Source organism: Bubalus kerabau, chromosome 10 (genome assembly GCF_029407905.1).
Source record: "Bubalus kerabau isolate K-KA32 ecotype Philippines breed swamp buffalo chromosome 10, PCC_UOA_SB_1v2, whole genome shotgun sequence".
Taxonomy (NCBI): Eukaryota; Metazoa; Chordata; class Mammalia; order Artiodactyla; family Bovidae; genus Bubalus; species Bubalus kerabau.
Genome location: NC_073633.1, coordinates 92,774,012 through 92,794,244, shown reverse-complemented (window position 1 = coordinate 92,794,244; position 20,233 = coordinate 92,774,012).

Here is a 20,233-nt window from a genome sequence, read left to right as displayed (position 1 = left end):
CTCCTCAGCCCAGAAATTACAACCACTGAAGCCCCCGAGCCCTTGAGCCCATGCTCTGCGACAAGAGAAGCCACCACAATGAGAAGCGTGTGCACCGCAACTAGAGAGTAGCACCCTCCTCACTGCAAGTAGAGAAAAGCCCATGCAGCAGTGAAGACCCAGCGCAGCCAAAAATAAATAACCAGGCTTGATCACTCATGGGGTTCTCAGCGAACATAGTTGCTAGGAAGGTGGATAACCCAGCCAAGAGGCAGGGGGCTCTAGACCAGTTCCCGTGCTAATGACTGGGGCTATGGCCACTTGGGTGCACATTTATTCCAGGCTCCTTCCCAGGGGAAAACCTTTCTCTTCTGATGCAGACTTATCTGCTCTCTCTCCCAATCCTTCAGCTGTGTCCATTCAGACTCTTGCTGACCCCTCCCAGACTTCCGGCAGAAATCACATGTGAGTCTTTGTGGCTGGATCCTCTCCTAGCGCCTCACTCCCTCCAAACCCCCCCCTCCCCCCACCGGCTTCTAGCTCCATGCCTCGTCTGTCGTAAACAGTGAATGGGGTGAACTAAGCCATGCCTCCTTCAAGGCATCCTCCTTAGGAAACCCCTGTGTGTGTGTGTGTGTGTGTGTGTGTGTGTGTGTGTGTACTAAGTTGTTCATTGTATCCGACTCTCTGAGACCCCTTGGACTATATTGCCCACCAGGCTCCTCTGTCTATGGAATTTCCCAGGCAAGAATCCTGGAATAGTTTGCCATTTCCTACTCCAGGGGATCTTCCTGACCCAGGGACTGAATCTGCATCTCTGGCATCTCCTGCAATGGCAGGCAGATTCTTTACCACTGTGCCCCCTGGAAAGGCCAGAAAGCCCCTGTGGCACCTTGATTTTGGCTTTTCACTGTCAGGTCCATCTCTGAATCACTCCCAGCGATTCAGCTCTCCCAGCTGAACCAAGTCTTGGTGTCTGCTCCCAGCTAAGTGGCCCGGGGAGACCAGCTAATAACCAGCGGGCCTCCCTCTGATCACACAGGGCTCCTGTGAAATGCTAGTCATTATCACAGGAGGCCACAGCCCTTTGCTTTCAGGAGGCTTTTTATAGCCCCATCTTCTCATTGTAAAGCATCTCCAGCTTCCAGAGCCAGGCCCCCTGGGCAGACGCACACACGGACACACACACCCAAGTAGTTAAAATGCAGACACTGGATCAGGACTCCCAGGGTTGGAATCTTGCCTCTTCCACTTAGTATTGGGAAACTGGTGAAATCCCGTAACTTCTCAGTGCTTCAGTTTCCCATCCGCAGGGTGGAAATTCTAAGCATCAGCCTCTTCAGATTGTCACTTGGACAAAATGACTCAGTGCAAGGAGGTGTTTAGCACAGTGCCTGGCCCATGAGAATCCTCCATCAGCGTTTCAGGGAGCATTATCTGCCCCCATGTACGCCTCTTTGCCACCTCACTGGAGCTTGCTTTGGCTCCTCCACACAGCTTGAGGAGGGAGAGCTGGAAGGGCCAGCACTTGAGCGAAGAAAGGGCTCTGCCTGGCCAGAGGTCAGAGGTCAGGAAGACTGTGTGGAATCTTTGGACGTTTAGCTTGTGAGCCCAGGGTCATGGGGAGAAGGCAGTGGCAACCACTCCAGTACTCTTGCCTGGAAAATCCCATGGACGGTGAAGCCTGGTGGCTGCAGTCCATGGGGTTGCTAGGAATCAGACATGACTGAGCGACTTCACTTTTCACTTTCATGCATTGGAGAAGGAAATGGCAACCCACTCCAGTATTCTTGCCTGGAGAATCCCAGGGATGGGGGAGCCTGGTGGGCTGCTGTCTATGGGATTGCACAGAGTTGGGCACGACTGAAGTGACTTAGCAGCAGCCAGGGGCAGGTGAGGACAAGAATAGAAGGGTCCAGGGGACCTTGACCCCCTTACACCCAAACAGCCAGGTCTATAACCTGCTCACCTCTCCCTTGACCACCCCCTCCCTTTCTGCAAGAGATTCTCTGCCCACCTTGGGTATTCTGAGCGTTCTGTATCTCAGTGTCGCAGAAGACTTAGGGCCTTTCCTCAAGCTACTATCCAGCAGCTGACCAGAATGTGGCTTTGAAAAAAGTGACCAAAGTGTCACTGAAACCCCAGTCACTGAACCTATCATTCTGTGCGAGTATGAGCTCTACTCCTTCCTTCAAAGGTGACCTCAATTCTGGAATTTCTTGAGTTTTCGGTACTAAATTTTTAAGCATGTGATATATATACTTTTTATTACTATTTAAAATTCACATGTGGTGTTGGAGAAGACTCTTCAGAGTCCCTGGATTGCAAGGAGATCCAACCAGTCCATCCTAAAGGAGATCAGTCCTGGGTGTTCATTGGAAGGACTGATGCTGAAGCTGAAACTCCAATACTTTGGCCACCTGATGCGTAGAGTTGACTCATTGGAAAAGACCCTGATGCTGGGAGGGATTGGGGGCAGAAGGAGAAGGGGACGACAGAGGATGAAATGGCTGGATGGTATCACTGACTCGATGGACGTGAGTCTGAGTGAACTCCGGGAGTTGGTGATGGACAGGGAGGCCTGGCGTGCTGCAGTCCATGGGGTCGCAAAGAGTCGCACAAGACTGAATGGCTGAACGGACTGAAAATTCACATGACACACAGTTTACCCGTTTCCCGACTCCACAGTGCACAGTTCAGTGGCACTGGATACAGTCACAGGGTGGGGCAACCATCCCCCCTGTCTGGACCCAGAACACTTTCATCACCCGCAAAAGAGACACTGTGCCCATTAGCAGCCACTTCCTATTTTTCCCTCCCCCACCCCCAGCAACCACCAATCTGCTTTTCTTTTTCTAAAGATTTTTTTGATGTGGACCATTTTAAAAGTCTTTATTGAATTTGTCACACTACTGCTTCGGTTTTCTATTTTGGTTTTTTGGCCACCAGGGAGGTGGGGTCTTAGGTCCCCAACCAGGGTTCTCACCTGCATCCCCCTGCATTATAAGGTGAAGACTCAACCACTGGACCACCAGGGAAGTCTCAAATCTGCTTTCCGTCTGAATGGATTCCCTATTGTGGACATTTCCTACATATAAATGGACTCAGATAATATGTGGCCTCCTCCTAACCCCTTGCTCCCACATGTCTGTCCTGTAGAAACAAGGAGCCTGACCATTCATCAGCACCTCTTGTTTTATACAGTCTCTATCTGTCGGCCTCTACCCTGGTCTTGGTCCCTGTGGCTAGGGGTGAGCCTCCTGGCTTAAAGACCTGATAACTCCCCAGGAGCACCCACAATGTGCCACTTCCTCTTATGGGGTCCCTTGTGACAGTGGCAGGCAATTATTATTTTCTGTATTAGTTTGCTAGGGCTGCCATATTGAAGTATCCAAAATTGGGTGGTTTACAACAACAGAAATTGATTGTCCCACATTCCTAGAAGTTAAAAGCCTAAGATCAAGATGTTGGCAGAGTTGGTTCCTTCTGAGGGAATTTCAGTCAGTTCAGTCACTCAGTCATGTCCAGCTCTTTGCAACCCCATGGACTGCAGCACGCCAGGCTTCCCTGTCCATCACCAACTCCCAGAGCTTGCTCAAACTCCTGTCCATCGAGTTGGTGTTGCCATCCAACCAGTTCATCCTCTGTCATCCCCTTCTCCTCCTGCCTTCAATCTTGCCCAGCATCAGGGTCTTTTCCAATGAGTCAGTTCTTTGCATCAGGTGGCCAAATCTACTGGGGCTTCAGCCTCAGCATCAGTCCTTCCAATGATTATTCAGAAATGATTTCCTTTAGAATGGACTGGTTTGATCTCCTTGCAGTCCAAGGGGAAGGATCTGTCCCAGGCCTCTCTCCTTGTTCCTGGTGGTTTGCTAGGAAACTTTGACTTGTAGAAGCATCAGCCCAACCTCTGCTTTCTTCTTCATACGGCATTCACCCCATGCACATTGTCCGTTTGGGGGTCCAAATTTCCCCTTTTCATAAGGACACAGTCATACTGGATTCGGGCCCACTCTAATGATCTCACCCAGACAGGATCATCTGCAAAGACCCTATTCCAAATAAGGTCATGTTCACAGGTCTTGAGGGCTAGGACTTCAACATCTTTTGGAGGAACACAATTCAACCTGTAGCATCGCTTCTTACAGAGGAGAGCTGCATGTCTTGCCCTCCTCAGCATGAGTCACAGCTGAGTGAGCATCACCACAGGAGAGACACAGGCAGACAGAGATGAGGCCTTGACAGCCCGTCTGCATGCCTTGGGCACGCAGGTTGCCACCCTGGCTCGGTGCCACCAGACTCCGTTTGGCTTGCTCCAGCGTCATTAGTCCCAGCACATCAAGGTGACTTTACACTGTTCACAAGGTCCCCTGAAGGTACAGTCACCGCTGCCCCACAAGCTTATCAACTCATTTACCTTTCAGAGTTGCCTCCTGCTGTCGGGAGGGGCGGGCAGGGACCCGCAGCCCGGAGAAGGGCTGCCTTCATTTGATCTGGAAAGAAAAATCTGTCTTTTCAGGAATAGGCCTAAATACAACACATCAGTGCAGCTGGGTCATTAATCATCTCCCGCCGGGACACGGAGACCAGGGAGCGGCCATCGCGGGCACTGGCGTTCCACACGAGGGTCGGGTAGAGTTGGGGACAGCCTGCTCTTCCCTCTGGGAGCGTTCCACAGGCATGTAGACTGGGGATGAACCCAGCTCCAGTCTGGGATGTCCTGCAAGGGAGGAACCGGGAGGAGGGGTAGATCTCCTCCTAGACAGTCGGGCATGAAATGAGGTGCCCCAGTGAAGCAAATATGGCTCTCCCCACTGGAAGCGGAACTTCTTGACCAGGAACCCCACTTGTCTGGGAACTGTCAGGCCCAGGATTTTGACCTGCAACCATCTTGGGGGATCCTACACTCTTAGAGGAGGGGCACATACCAGGACAGGGATGGGGGAACAATGGGAGAACTAATGCGGGGCCAAGTCAACAAATCAAAGACCTCCAGGCCCAGCCCTGCCCCCAGTTTCTCCCATTTCTTTACTCCAAGTGATCCCACCCTGCTGCTCATCCAGCCTGCTTGGGGTCCCATCAACAAACGCTCCCTGCAGGGTGCATTCCTAGCTCCCTTGCCTTCCCTCTCTGTTCCCTAATTTCTGTTCATTCTTCAAGGTCCAGCTCATGTGTGATGTCCTGCCTGTCCACTCCCTGCCCACCAGGCCGCTACCTGCAGGTTGCCCACCACCAACTGTGCATCTCCTTCCAGCTGCTGCCCTCATCCCACTTTGCCCTGAGTTGTGTGCTGTCTTCTTGGGTGTGTTTACCCCATGCCACAGCAAAGTCGGGGCTTCCCTGATGGCTCAGCGGTAAAGAATCCACCTGCAATGTAGGAGCCACAGGGGACATAGTTTCGATTCCTGGGTTGGGAAGATCCCTTGGAGGAGGGCATGGCAACCCACTCCAGTATTCATGCCCGGAGAATCCCATGGACAGAAGAGCCTATGGCAGGTTGTCGTCCATAGGGTCACAAAGAGTTGGACATGACAGGCAATTTAGCTGGCATACACTGCCTAACTGAAAAGGCTGTGCTCCTACCTAGCCACTGTCGGAGCCATCTCTGCCATGGACCCCTGCTTGAAAGGTTCTCTATGTTCCTCAGGATAAAATTCAAGTCCTGGGACTTCTCTGGGGGTCCATTAGTTGGGACTCTGTGCTCCCAATGCAGGGGTTGCAGGTCTGTGTTCAATCCCTAGTCTGGGAATTAAGATCCCACATGTGTGCTACACAGCACAGCCCAAAATAAAGACATGAAATTTAAAAAAATCATGTATTAAAAAAAATCCAGGTCCTTTGCCTGGCTCTAACTATACTGAACAATTCTGCTCTAGACTGGATGAGATGGTTGGATGGCAACACCGACTCAATGGACATGAGTTTGAGCAAATTCCGGGAGATGGTGAAGGACAGGGAGGCCTGGCATGCTGCAGTCCGTAGGGTTGCAAAGAGTCGGACACAACTGAGCAGCAAGACTGGTCACATCGCTCATTGTATCCTGCCTTGTGGAGCTTTTTCTTCTACAACATTGCATTCTGTTTTATCCTTCTGCCTGAAACAAAGCCTGCAACCTTCAAAACCCAGTTCCAATGTCGCCTCCTCTGGAAGCCCTTCCCAACTTCAGCCACTCCTTCCTCTGTACTCCTACAGGGCTGTGTGGCACGCTTGGCCACAGCACTTATCACACAGTCAATATTTGCTCACATATCAGTCTCCACTCCTAGGATGCAGCTTCTAGAGGATGAGGATTTGCTTTTTGCATGTTTATTTCATCCTCTGTCCCACCACCAGCTTCCCTGGTGTCTCAAACAGCAAAGAATGCTCCTGCAATGCAGGAGACCCAGGTTCTATCCTTGGGTCAGGAAGATCCCCTGAGAAGGGAATGGCAACTCACTCCAACATTCTTGCCTAGAAAATTCCATGGACAGAGGAGCCTGGTGGGCTACAGTCCATGAGGTAGCAAAGAGTTAGACATGACTAAGCAACTAACGCACACATTTCATCCTCTGCATGGCCACTGAACAATGCCTATCCCAGGTCCTAACATTTATTAGGTGATCAATAAATGCTTATTGATTACATGAACGAAAACTAATGAATTAGGAAATTAGTGAGAAGGTGAAGGGTGAGGTCAGAGATCAATGTAGGTTGAGTGAGAAATGGTCCACAGGCCTGCTGGTGGAGTAGGTTGTGTAGTACACAATCCCAGGAGGCACTGTGTGTGCGATGGTCCACACGAACTTCCTAGAATCAAGCAGATCACAACCTCTGCAGGAATATGTAACAGCTCCAGACTTAGGAACCTACAGACCCTCTGCCAGGGAAAAAATAACCAACCAGTTAATGTGAATTGGAAGTGACTTTGGGGAAAGGGAACATGGATGAGAATTGTAGAAGAGGAGCTTGAGTGATCAGTTGGCTACAGGCTTCTCCCACTGCGTTTCATTGCTGGCTGGACCCAGCATATACTATAAGGTCTGAAAATGCCACTTGTTTTTCCCAGCCCCCTTATAGGGCTAGAGGTTGCCCTGTGTTTCAGTTAGACAATGAGACTTAAGGGTGAGTCTGTTTGGGGAGAGGGACATTTGGGCAATATTTTCCTCCATGATCGAGAGAGAGAGAGAGGGTAGGAAATGCTGCAAAGGCCATCTTGCAACCATGAAGAAAGAAGCTTGAAGACAAAAAGCCAGTATGCAAAGGATAGCAGAGCACAAGAAGGGAAAAGGCATGGGTCCTTAAGAGCGTCGGTGACCTGCTGAACCAAAATCCACCCAGGAATCACATACTTCTCATTATAGGAGATGATGTTGTATAAATCACTTACATCATCATTAGTTATTACCTAATAACTACACCACTATTAGTAATATGTATCCACAACCTACATCCCAAAGTGTTCTAAGTGAGGTATTGGGAGGGGAGGGTAACGTTAAATATGGCAATGCAAGCTGGGAGTGAGTCAATATAAACTGTATATAAACGAACAGAAAGTCCTGAGACCTCACAGGTTAAGAATCCCTGAACACAAACATTAGTCAATATCAATGGTGTGAATTTGATTTCATAGTTTTGGTTATTCCAGTTCTCTGACTTTGATGATAAGTTGTCCCTGTCTCCCCCTAGTTGTGATTCAAGTCCCCACCTTTACCTTGCCCCACATGGTTAGTCTTTGGGCCAGAAAAAAAAGCCTGCATATTTTTGTAACACTTTACAAAATGATATTCATTTAGTTAAGTCACAATAGCCAGAACAATACAAAGAAATAGAGGAAAACAATAGAATGGGAATGACTAGAGGTCTCCAAGATAACCAGAGAGATCAAGGGAACTTTTCATTCAACGATGGGCATGATAAAAGACAGAAATGGTAAGGACCTAATAGATGCAGAAGAGATAAAGAAGACATGGCAAGAATCCACATAAGAACTATACAAAAAAGGTCTTAATGACCCAGATAACCATGATGGTGTGATCACTCACCTAGAGCCAGACATCTTGGAATGTGAAGTCAAATGGGCCTTAGGAAGCATTACTAAGAACAAAGCTAGTACAGGAAAAGGAGTTCCAGCTGAGCTATTTCAAATCCTAAAAGATGATACCTTAAAGTGCTGCACTCAATATGTCAGCAAATTTGGAAAATCCAGCAGTGGCCACAGGACTAAAAAAGGTCAGTTTTCATTCCAATCACAAAGGAAGGCAACCAAAGAAGGTTCAAACTACCATACAATTTCACTCATTTTGAATGTTAGAAAGGTTATGTTCAAAATCCTTCAAGCTAGGCTACAGCAGTCAGTACGTGAACCAAGAACTTCCTGATGTACAAGCTGGGTTTAGAAAAGGCAGAACCAGAGATCAAACTCACTGAATCATAGATAAAGTAAGGGAGTTCCAGAAAAACATCTACTTCTGTTTCGTTGACTACACAAACACCTTTGATTGTGTGGATCACAACAAACTGGAAAATTCTTAAAGAGATGGGAGTACCAGACCACCTTACCTATCTCCTGAGAAACCTGTATGTAGGCCAAGAAGCAACAGTTGGAACTGAACACAGAACACAGACCGGTTTAAAATTGGGAAAGGAATAAGACAAGGCTGTATATTGTCACCATGTTTATTTAACTTATACGCAGAGTTCATCATGCAGAAGGCCAGGCTGGATAAAGCACAAGCTGGAATCAAGATTGCTGGGAGAAATATCAACAGCCTCAGATATGCAGGTGATACCACTCTAGTGGCAGAAAGTGAACAGGAACTAAAGAGTCTCTTGATGAGAGTGAAAGAGGAGAGTCAAAAAGCTGGCTTGAAACTCAACATTTAAAAAACTAAGATCATGGCATCTGGTCCCATCACTTCATGACAAATAGAAGGGGGAAAAGTGGAATCAGTGACAGATTTTATTTTCTTGGGCTCTGAAATCACTGCAGATGGTGACTGCAGCCATGAAATTAAATGACACTTACCCCTTGGAAGAAAAGCTATGACAAATCCAGACCATGTATTAAAAAGCAGAGACATCACTTTGCCATATAATCAAAGCTATGGTTCTTCCAGTAGTCACGTATGGATGTAAAAACTGAACCATAAAGAAGTCTGAGCGCTGAAGAACTGATGCTTTCAAATTGTGGTGTTGGAGAAGATTCTTGAGAGTGCCTTGGATGGCAAGGAGAGCAAACCAGTCAATCCTAGGAAATAAACCCTGAATATTCATTGGAAGAACCAATGCTGAAACTGAAGCTCCAATACTTCCCCACATGATGTGAAGAGCTGACTCATTGGAAAAGACCCTGATGTGGGGAAAGACTGAAGGCAAAAGGAGAAGAGGGCGGCAGAGGTTGAGACGGTTAGATAGCAGCACTAACTCATAGGACGTGAATTTGAGCAAACTCTGGGAAATAGTGAAGGACAAGGAAGCCTGGCATGCTACAGTCCATGAGGTAGCAAAGGGTGGTACACGACTTAGTGACTGAACAACAAAAAGCCCCCAGGCAGATGGGACAGAGGTGAGGAAACAGCCAAGGGACAAGTGGCGGCAATGAATATCACAGTCTAAATCAGCTGGGTCTCGTGGAAGAGTTTTTTGCAGAGTTCCTTTTATACCTGAGCACTTATTCTAAGTACCTGTTCTAAGTACTTTATATGTATTAGCTTCTCTGATCCTCATAGAATCCTTTGAAAAGGAGACACTATTCTTACCCCCACTTTACAGGTGAGGAGACTGAGGCAGAGGGAAGCCCTGTAACATTCCCACCTTGAAAGAGGCAGAACTGGGATATGAACCAAGTCAGTTCCCCTCCAGACCTACACTTCCCCCAACAACTCGCTCAATGAGGGGTGGGGCAACTCCTTCCTGGAAAGAAAAGGAAGCTGCTCTGTGTTTATGAATCTGTGTTCCTCCAGGAAGAACCCTTGAGTTTCAGGAGGAGCTAAGCATCCCTCCATCTTGGCCAGTCTTTATATAAGGGTTCTGCCATCCCCCTGCTGGCATACTCCAAAATGTAGACTTTTCTACTTGGGTTTCCCTCCCCCAAGGGGTAGGTATGGGGGGTGAGGTTACCACTGCCACCCCAAGGGCTACCAAGGCTTACTTAATAAATAACCTGGAACTCCATAATCTTTCCCCATAGATTGCTTGGTATTTGCCTTCAGTAGATTCAGAAGTAATTAAATTACCAGGCAACCAGCCTGCAAGTCTCAGGAAAAGACCTGAACTAAAGTAAAGCTTTACTAATTCAGATAAATGGAAGGAGGGAGGAGGAAAAGCCAGAAGGAACTGTGGCTTTCCTTTGAAAAGAAACACATTTTTTATATTTCTAGTACTTACAGTAAATCACGCTAAACATTAACAGCAGCCAAATGGGGTTCTTGCTGAGTTTGCATGAATGAATAAATAAAACTAATTTTAATTAACATACTCCTTGTATGCAAATATCTTCTATTAATATTCTTTTGAGAGCTTGTTGCTTGAAGGTTAAACATTCATTCATTCATCCAACAGGCATCACGGAGAATCATTATTGAGAATCTACAATGTGCTACTATGTGCTCTGTGCCAGAAACCAAGGATAAAGAGTTGAATGAGATTCAGAGGATGCCTTGGAAGACTCTATATGTGCAAACAAATAAACTATGATACAATATGCTAAGAGTTATTAGAAATATATAAGCAATGTACTGAGTAACCACCATCCACAGAACATCTGACTCTCCTAAAGATGAGGTAAAAGAAGGTTTCTGGGGACTTCTCTCGTGGTCCAGTGGCTAAGACTCCATGCTCCCAATGCAGGGGGCCTGGGTTCGACCCCTGGTCAGGGAACCAAGATCCCATATGCTGCAACTAAGACCTGGCACAGCCAAATACATTCACTAAATAAATAAAAAGAAAAAAATTAGAAGGCTTCTGGGAAGGTGTTATTTGAGCTGGGTTTTGAAGCATGAATAAGAGTCTGCTGGGAAAAGAAGAGGAGAAAGTCTTGGGTGGCCACAAGACAAGGGTCAGAGAATCATTCACAGACCCAGTGTGGATGCTTCAAGGTTTTCACTCATCATTCATATGAACTACAGCTCACATGTCACAAATTGTGAATTGTTGAAGTAGAACTTTTCAGTTAGATGATTTCATGCAGAAAGCTTTTTTGACACAGAAAAAAATTCCAAAGTTAATAAATACCCATGCACTCATGACCAAAAGGAAGAAGTTAACTTTATGTCATTAGTTACAGATTCTTTTTTTTTTTTTTTAGGAAACAAAAGTTTCTATCATTAAGGCACTGACCCTGCTCATCAGGTGTTCTGGCACCTCTTCCAATGGCCCCCTCCCCGACTGCCCTCAACAGAGCAGATTCCCCGCCTCTCTCCTTTGTCAGGGGCCTCTGCTTATTTCCCTTCGAGCATCTCAAGATCTGAGGTCACCACATTGACTTGTTGACTCGCCTCCCCCCCCCCCCCCTGCCATGCACCACTGTGAGGTCATCACTGTAAAACAGCTGCCTGGAATGACTTATTTACCACAGGCCTCTCTGTGCTGACCTATGTTAGACGCTCACTGAAGGAGAGGAAGGAAAGGTGGGCAAGCTTCTCGGTTAGTGTGGTCTTTCCTAGGAGACAGAAACCATCTTCGAACGAAGGAAACTTAGCAGAAGAACGGACAGCAATTTGGTTTAACTCTGCCGGCATTCTTTGAGCACCTCCAATGTATGAGACGCAGCCCCTGCTCCCAAGGCTTTTACCCTCAAAGAATATCCAAGGCTCTTAGAAGCTGGCCTCTGGGTGAGGGTGGTTTGGGGGGCTGTATCTGGGGGATTTGGAAATCTAGCCTTGTTCAGGCTCCTGGGGCTGGAGACAAGGTGTCAAAGTCCCTGTCAATCAAAATGACGCCTAGGTGGCCAGGCTGGTAAAGTGTCTGCAGGGGATCTGGAACTGTGCATTGTAACCAAGGAGACCGAACAAGGTGAACGTGTTACTGGCAAATAAAAGAAACTGACATTCAGGAAAGGTGACCAGTTATACATTAAACCATGGAATGGGAGAGGCTAAACCTCTGCCACGGTGTATCCACAAAGTCCCGCTTTTGTGCTCAGCACGCAGAAGAAAGTCTCTCCCTTTCCAGGCATTTTTACCATTTCCCTTCCTGATACTCCTGGAGATGAGGAGCTGGGTGGGGAGTGTGAGGACTTGATGGCAGTGGCTCAGGAAGAGGAGCCAACCCTGGCTCCTCATCCTGACCACCTGCCCAACTTACGGATGCTTCTCCTGGGACAAATGTTGAGCATCTACTATTTGAGCTGGGCTTTGAAGTCTATAGAGGACATTTCGAGCATATAAGGGGGTGAGAGCTGTTTTCCAGGTCCAGAGAAACAAAAGCATAAAAAGCTCTGGCTTGCCCAGGAAGAAGGAGTAGGGAGGGGAAGGGAGTGGCAGGAATTGGTCCCTGTGCCTAAAACATTCAGCTTTGCCCGGCAGGCTCCTCCTCGTCGTTTAGATCTCGGCTTTGTGGTTACCTCCTCCAAGACACCTTCCCAAGCTACACACCTGTCAGAGAGTGTGTAAGGTACCTGAAGACCCCAGCATGAAACTATGGTATTATGTGTGTGAGACTTGGGTTAAGACCTAGGGACTGGCTAGCACTTCGATCAAGAATGCACAGTATGGGACGAGGCTTGCCAGTTAGCTGGGAAGCCCATGGTGAGAGCACCTGGTATTTATGTCTAGATCAACAAGAAACACTTGGCTAAGTAGCACAGTGTAAGAAATGGGATTTTATTAGTAAACTAGAAATAAGTTCTGCCGTGAAATTTTCAAGATCCCTGTGAGAGGCTGCCCCTCCCCATCACCCTTCTGCCCACTTGAGTTCACCTGCATTTAAATGTCTGACAGCTTGGTCACCTCCCACCTGAGGCCATTGTATCTTTTTTCTGCTTGACTCTCGTCTGCTGCCCCTAGAGCTTGCTCTGCTAAAAGCAGGTTCAGCCAGGAGAGTCAGTGTCCCCAGAAGCAATCTTCAACTGATAGGAGATGGGAGTCGTTGGATAACTACCCGAGCCTGTCCGTCCTTTGGTGGAAAGATTCTGAAGTTTGCTCTTTGTGATGTCCCAAAGGGTCCCTGATGGGTTAAGTTCCAACCACTCACAGCGATGGACATGAACTAGGGCAAACTCCAGAAGATAGTAACGGACAGGCAGGTTGGCATGCTGCAGTCCACGGGGTCACAAAGAGTCAGACACGACTTAGCGACTGAACAACAATACTCACAGCAATAACTCTCTCCTTACCAAAATCTTTGGTGTCTCTCCTCTCTTCCCTCTTCCTCTTTCCCTACTTCTTCACTTGTGCTTCCTGAAATCATCTTAACAATGACATACCTGTACCCACGGTTTTGTCTCAGGGTCTGTTTCTGGGAGAACCCCAAATAAGACAGCACCTGTGCTATAGCTAACATGTATGAAAACATCCCTCACATGCGTGTTCAGAGGACACAAACCAGTGGCGTCTGGAGGTTTACCCACTGAGGAAACTCTCTAAGTCAAACCCCAAGTTATTCTACCATTAGCCAGCTGCGAATTGTGGAAGATTCTGGTTGCTATCGGGCTTTCAGGATAGCAAGAATCCTGACTCTGGAATCTTGGTATTTTGGGGAGCACTTAAAATGACAGACAGCTGGGGTTTCTTTGAGCCTACAAGAATAGGTATATGACATTTAGTGCTTGACTCCTGGTAGAAGTTTAGTTCATGAATGTCTCTATCAGGGTGTGGATAATCTTATAACATGGTTGTGAAATCATGGGGGATAGCTAACACTCATCCTCTTCAAGCTTCTTTAGCCTCTCCCGTTAAAAATAACCTCAGAGTTATCATTGACCAACTGACCTAGTTCAGTTTACAATACCACCTAAAGTAACCTCTCACTACCATTCATATAATCTTACTTCCATTTCCCAAGTGGCACTTGCTGGTTTTTAAAAAATATATTATTCTCTTATGTATCTCTCACTTTCTGTTTCCATATCTTCTCTCAGCCCTTAATGAAAGGTGAGTTCTGTCTGTTTATCCCCATTTTCTCCAGCACACACAACAACGCCCAGCACTGAGTAGCACAATAAGTCCTGGCTCAAAAGATGTTCTGTTGAATGTTGAGGCATAACAGCAGGTGCTGCTGCTGCTGCTGCTAAGTCGCTCTGTCGTGTCTGACTCTGTGCGGCCCCATAGATGGAAGCCCACCAGGCTCCCCCGACAGCAGGTACACCTGAAGTCAAATAACAGTGGACCCTATATTCTAAAGAAGGGAGATGGCATGTTATCCTTCAAGCCTATGATTCTTAGCCTGTGGAGGTAAAGGACACCTCCAAAAATCTGAACAAAGCTATGTGCCAATGCTTAGAGAAAAAAAAAAATGCACGCACAATGACACACATTAACTTGTACCTGAGATTTCAGGGATTGTGTAGGTCCTAGGTTCCAATTTCCTCCTTCTAGCCATGCACAAGCCAGAAAAGGCTTTTAAACAGATATGTGACAAATCCAGCTTTGTTTTTTAAGAGGATAATTCTAGTGGTCCTATAATAATGGAGGAGCAGAGGGAAGAGGGGAGGGAGGTCTTGAGACAGACAAAGAGGAGGAAGACACAGGTGTGGATTTAGGCAGTGCTGAGGGAGTGGAGAGGAATGAGGATTTGGAGTAAACATCCCTGAAACAGAGATTTGATCACTGACCGGTTGCTGGAGGTGGCTGAGGGAAGAGGCAAGGTAGCTGTGAAAGTCCTGGCCTGGGACCCTGGTGGGTGGTGACCACCTGAGCCAAGGCTGAGATGGATGCGCTCTGTCCTCTGTGATGGCCTGACCTTCAGGGCTGAGTCATAACCGCAGACTTGGGTCTCGCCTCAGGTTGCCCTGCAGTTCCTGGGAAATAGCCTGAACCAAAGGACATGGGCAGGGGAGAAGGAACCTGCTTCTTCTGTTTATGAAGGTGCCACCTTCCCTTGGCACTAGTTTCCCCCCCCCCCTTTTGTTGACTCTTTGCTGGAGGAGCCAACTATTTAGCATTGAAATGCAAGTGAAATATAGAGGTCGTAGGATGATCACATCAGAAACCTTATTCTTCTTGGATATCCGTGGGCTAAAGCCGCCTTTGGTTTCCGCCACGTAACTATTGCTGAAATGTCTGTGTTCCTTTCTGAGACAGCCCACCGGTGCACAGTTCCCAGCCCCCTTTCAAAGACATTGCTACTAATTCTCTCCTCTTTCTCCTGCGTCATCAATTTCCCCCTCCACTAGACCATTCCAACCAGCATAGCAAACATGCCATTTTTTACTCTAATTTGAAAAAACTCTCTCTAATCTCTGTCCAGTGCAGCTTCTGCCCTTCTTTCTCCTGCTTTATTGCAAAGTTCCTGAAGAGGTGCCCATACTTACTGTCTACAATTTCTCTTCTGTAATCTCTCTTGAACCCATATATAAGAGGCTTTCCTCTGGATGGGAGCGGGGTTGGGGGCAAAAATGGATACATACATGTATGCATGGCTGAGTCTCTTCACTGTTCACCTGAAAGTATTCACACACTGTGAATCGGCTACACCCCAAGACAAAATGCTTTTGGTGTTAAAAAAAATTAAAGAGAAATGGGTAGTGAAGGAATGATGAGTTGAAGGGCAAGTTCATGAAGTTCTCTCTTAGTTAATAGATTCTTAATCTCTCTGCATTGCTTAATTGCATATTAAAAGTGCATGTGTTAGTCACTCTGTCGTGTCCTACTCTTCACAGCCCTGTAACTTCAGCCCATGGGATTCGTCTGTCCATGGGATTCCCCGGGGAAGAATACTGGAATGGATTGCCATTTCCCTCTTGATCTTCCTGACCCAGGTCTCCTGCATTGCAGGCAGGTTCTTTACCATCTGAGCCACCACGGAAGCCATTAAAAGTGGAGCCCCTAAAACAGCAAAATTCTGTAAAGCAATTATCCTTCAATAAAAAATAAATTACTGGTGCACTGGGACGACCCAGAGGGATGGAATGGGGAGGGAGGAGGGAGGAGGGTTCAGGATGGGGAACACATGTATACCTGTGGCGGATTCATTTTGATATTTGGCAAAACTAATACAGTTATGTAAAGTTTAAAAATAAAATAAAATTTAAAAAAAATTAATTAAAAAAAAGTGGAGCCCCTGAAGAAAAAAAAAGAGGCTTTCCTTCCTACCGTGACAGCAAAAGACCCTGACCAGGATCACCGTTGCTTCCAGGTCACTGATCAGTCACCAGTGGCCTGTTGTCATCTAATGGCCTTGGTGACATAGTTGGTCACTCCTCCTGGACATCATTCTCCAAATATGTCTTCATTTCCCTAATATGTCTCTGACGGAGAAGGCAATGGCATCCCACTCCAGTACTCTTGCCTGGAAAATCCCATGGATGGAGGAGCCTGGTAGGCTGCAGTCCGTGGGGTGCTGAAGAGTCGGACACGACTGAGCGACTTCACTTTCACTTTTCACTTTCATGCATTGGAGAAGGAAATGGCAACCCACTCCAGTGTTCTTGCCTGGAGAATCCCAGGGATGGGGGAGCCTGATGGGCTGCCGTCTATGGGGTCGCACAGAGTTGGACACGACTGAAGCGACTTAGCAGCAGCAGCAGCAGCAATATGTCTCTGAACGTTCCTTCTGAGTCTCCTTTGCTGATTTTTCCACATCTCCTGGACCTCTAACTGTTGGAGGAGTCTAGGGATCAGTCTTTACCTCTTTTCTACCTGTATCTGTCTTGGAGACATTCTCCAGTCTCATAGCTTTCATTACTAGCTATGTGCGGATGCCTCCTAAACTTACATTTCCAGCCCAGCCCTCTCCCCTGAACATGAATATTTTTGTATTCAACCATCTGATTCCATTTGAATATCTAACAGACATTTCCAATCATCATTCAAAGCTGAGCTTCAGCAATCTCCCCTCTGGCCTCTGCAAACCTGTTCTTCTCATGTTGGTATATCATTTTCCCATTCTGTCAATTGCTCAGGCCAAAAATCTCAGCTGTCTTTCACCCCTCTCTTTCTCATCCCAGATCTCATCCTGTGGGCTCCGTTTTTGTACTTCTTTACATCCTGAGCCAAGACCTTTTCTACTTAGATTATTGCCTTCTGACAAGGCTCCTTGCTTCCTTTGTCTCCCTTCTATCTTTTCACTACAGAGTAACCAGAGTGAACCTGTCCAATCATAAATCAGTCATCTCATGTTTATGCTTAAAACTCTCCTATGGCTTCCCAACTTATTTACAGTAAAGCCAAGGTCCTTACCTCCTTTGCTGAAAAACCAGCAAAGGACACTAGGAAGGAATGTTCAGATCATGGAGCATGGGCTCTGGAGCACCCGGGCTCAGGAGTTACAGCATGTGGGCTTCTCTCTAGTTGCAGCTCATGGACTTAGTTTCCCTGTGGCATGTGGAATCTTAGTACCCCCATCAGGGATCGAACCCATGACCCCTGCATTGGAAAGCCAATTCTTAACCACTGGACCACTAGGGAAGTCCCTATATATTTTACTTAATAATTTCACCAATTTTCTGTCTTTCCCACTAAAATACAAGCACCACATGTACAGGATACCTCATTTTATTGTGCTTCACTTTCTCACACTTTGCAGATATTTCATTATTATTATTAATTTTTTTTAACAGATTGGACGTTTGTGGCTACCATGCATCAAGCAAATCTATTGGCACCATTTTTCTAACAGTATTTGTTTGCTTTGGGTCTCTGCATCACATTCTATTAATTCTTACAATATTTCAAACTTTCTCTTTATTGGTCTATTTGTTATGCTGAGCTTTAATGTTACTGTTGTAGTTGGAGCACCAAGAATCCCACTAATATAAGATAGTGAACTTGGTTGATAAATGTTGTATGAGTTCTGACTGCACCAAAGTCTGGACATTTGCTGTCTCTCCCCTTCTCCTTGGGCCCCCATATTCACTGAGATACAACAAAATTACAATTAGGCCAATTAACAAGCCTACTGCTGCTGCTGCTGTGTCGCTTCAGTCGTGTCCGACTCTGTGCAACCCCATGACGGCAGCCCACCAGGCTCCCCCGTCCCTGGGATTCTCCAGGCAAGAACGCTGGAGTGGGTTGCCATTTCCTTCTCCAATGCATGAAAGTGAAAAGTGAAAGTGAAGTCGCTCAGTCGTGTCCGACTCTAGCGACCCCATGGACTGGAGCCTTCCAGGCTCCTCCATCCATGGGGCCCTCCAGGCAAAAGTACTGGAGTGGGGTGCCATTGCCTTCTCCATAACAAGCCTACAGTGGCCTCTAAATATTCAAGCAAAAGGAAGAGTCGATTAATTTACTTTAAATCAAAAGTTAAAAATGATTAAGCTTAATGAGGAAGGATATTGAAAGGCTAGACAGGCCAAAAATTAGGCCTCTTGCCCCCAACAGTTAGAGAAGTTTCCAATGCAAAGGAAAAGATCTTGAAGGAAATTGAAACTGCCACTCCCGTGAACACACTAATGATAAGAAAGAGAAACAGCCTTATTGCTCACTGGGAGGAAGTTGTAGTGGTCTGGTTAATAGATCATACCAGTTACAGAATTTCCTTAAGCCAAAACCTAATCCAGAGCAAGGCCCTGACTCTCTTCAATTCTATGAAGGCTGAGAGAGGTGGAGAAGCTGCAGAAGAAAAGTTTGAAGGTAGCAGAGGTCAGTTCATCAAGTTTAAGGAAAGAAGCTGTCTTTATAACACAGAAGTGCAAGCGGAGGCAGTAAGTGCTGATGTAGAAGCTACAGCAAGTTATCCAGATCTAGCTAAGGTAATGAATGAATGAGAAATGCTGGGCTGGAAGAAGCACAAACTGGAATTGCTGGGAGAAATATCAATAACCTCAGATATGCAGATGACACCACCCTTATGGCAGAAAGTGAAGAGGAGCTAAAAAGCCTCTTGATGAAAGTGAAAGAGGAGAGTGAAAAAGTTGGCTTAAAGATCAACATTCAGAAAACGAAGATCATGGCATCTGGTCCCATCACTTCATGGCAAATAGATGGGGAAACAGTGGAAACAGTGGCTGACTTTATCTTTTGGGGCTCCAAAATCACTGCAGATGGTGACTGCAGTCATGAAATTAAAAGACGCTTACTCCTTGGAAGGAAAGTTATGACCAACCTAGATAGCATATTCAAAAGCAGAGACATTACTTTGCCAACAAAGGTTCGTCTAGTCAAGGCTATGGTTTTTCCTGTGGTCATGTATGGATGTGAGAGTTGGACTGTGAAGAAAGCTGAGTGCCGAAGAATTGATGCTTTTGAACTGTGGTGTTGGAGAAGACTCTTGAGAGTCCCTTGGACTGCAAGAAGATCCAACCAGTTCATTCTAAAGGAAATCAGCCCTGGGTGTTCTTTGGAAGGAGTGATGCTGAAGCTGAAACTCCAATACTTTGACCACTTCTTGCAAAGAGTTGACTCATTGGAAAAGATCCTGATGCTGGGAGGGATTGGGGGCAGGAGGAGAAGGGGACGCCAGAGGATGAGGTGGCTGGATGGCATCACTGACTTGATGGACATGAGTCTCAGTGAACTCCGGGAGTTGGTGATGGACAGGGAGGCCTGGCGTGCTGCGATTCATGGGGTCGCAAAGGGTCAGACACAACTGAGCGACTGATCTGATCTGAACATAACATCCATGCTGCAATCATGGATCAAGGAGTAATTTCGATTTTCAAGTCTCACTATATAAGAACATATTTAGTAAGGCTTTAGCTGCCATAGACTGTGATTCCCCTGATGGATCTGGACAAACTAAGTTGAAAACCTTCTGGAAAATACTCACCATCCTAGAAGCCAATGAGAACGTTTGTGACTCATGGGAAGGGGTCCAGATACCAACATTAACAGGAGTTTGCAAAAAGCTAATTCCAACCCACATGGATGACTTTAAGGAGTTAAAGACTTCAGTGGAGGAAGTAACTGCAGATGTGGTGGGAATAGCAAAAGAAGTAGGATTAGAAGTGAAGCTTGAAGATGTGACTGAACTGCTTCAATCTCATGATAATCTTTTTTGAGAATTAGTATGTTTTGGTTTTTTAATGTGTTTAACATTTGCCATTTTGATTTTTTTATTGGAAGATAATTGCTTTACAATTTTGTGGTGGTATCTGCCGTATACCAACACAAGTCAGTCATAATTATATATATATACACATCCCCTCCCTCCAGAGGCTGGCTCCCCATCCCACCCTTCT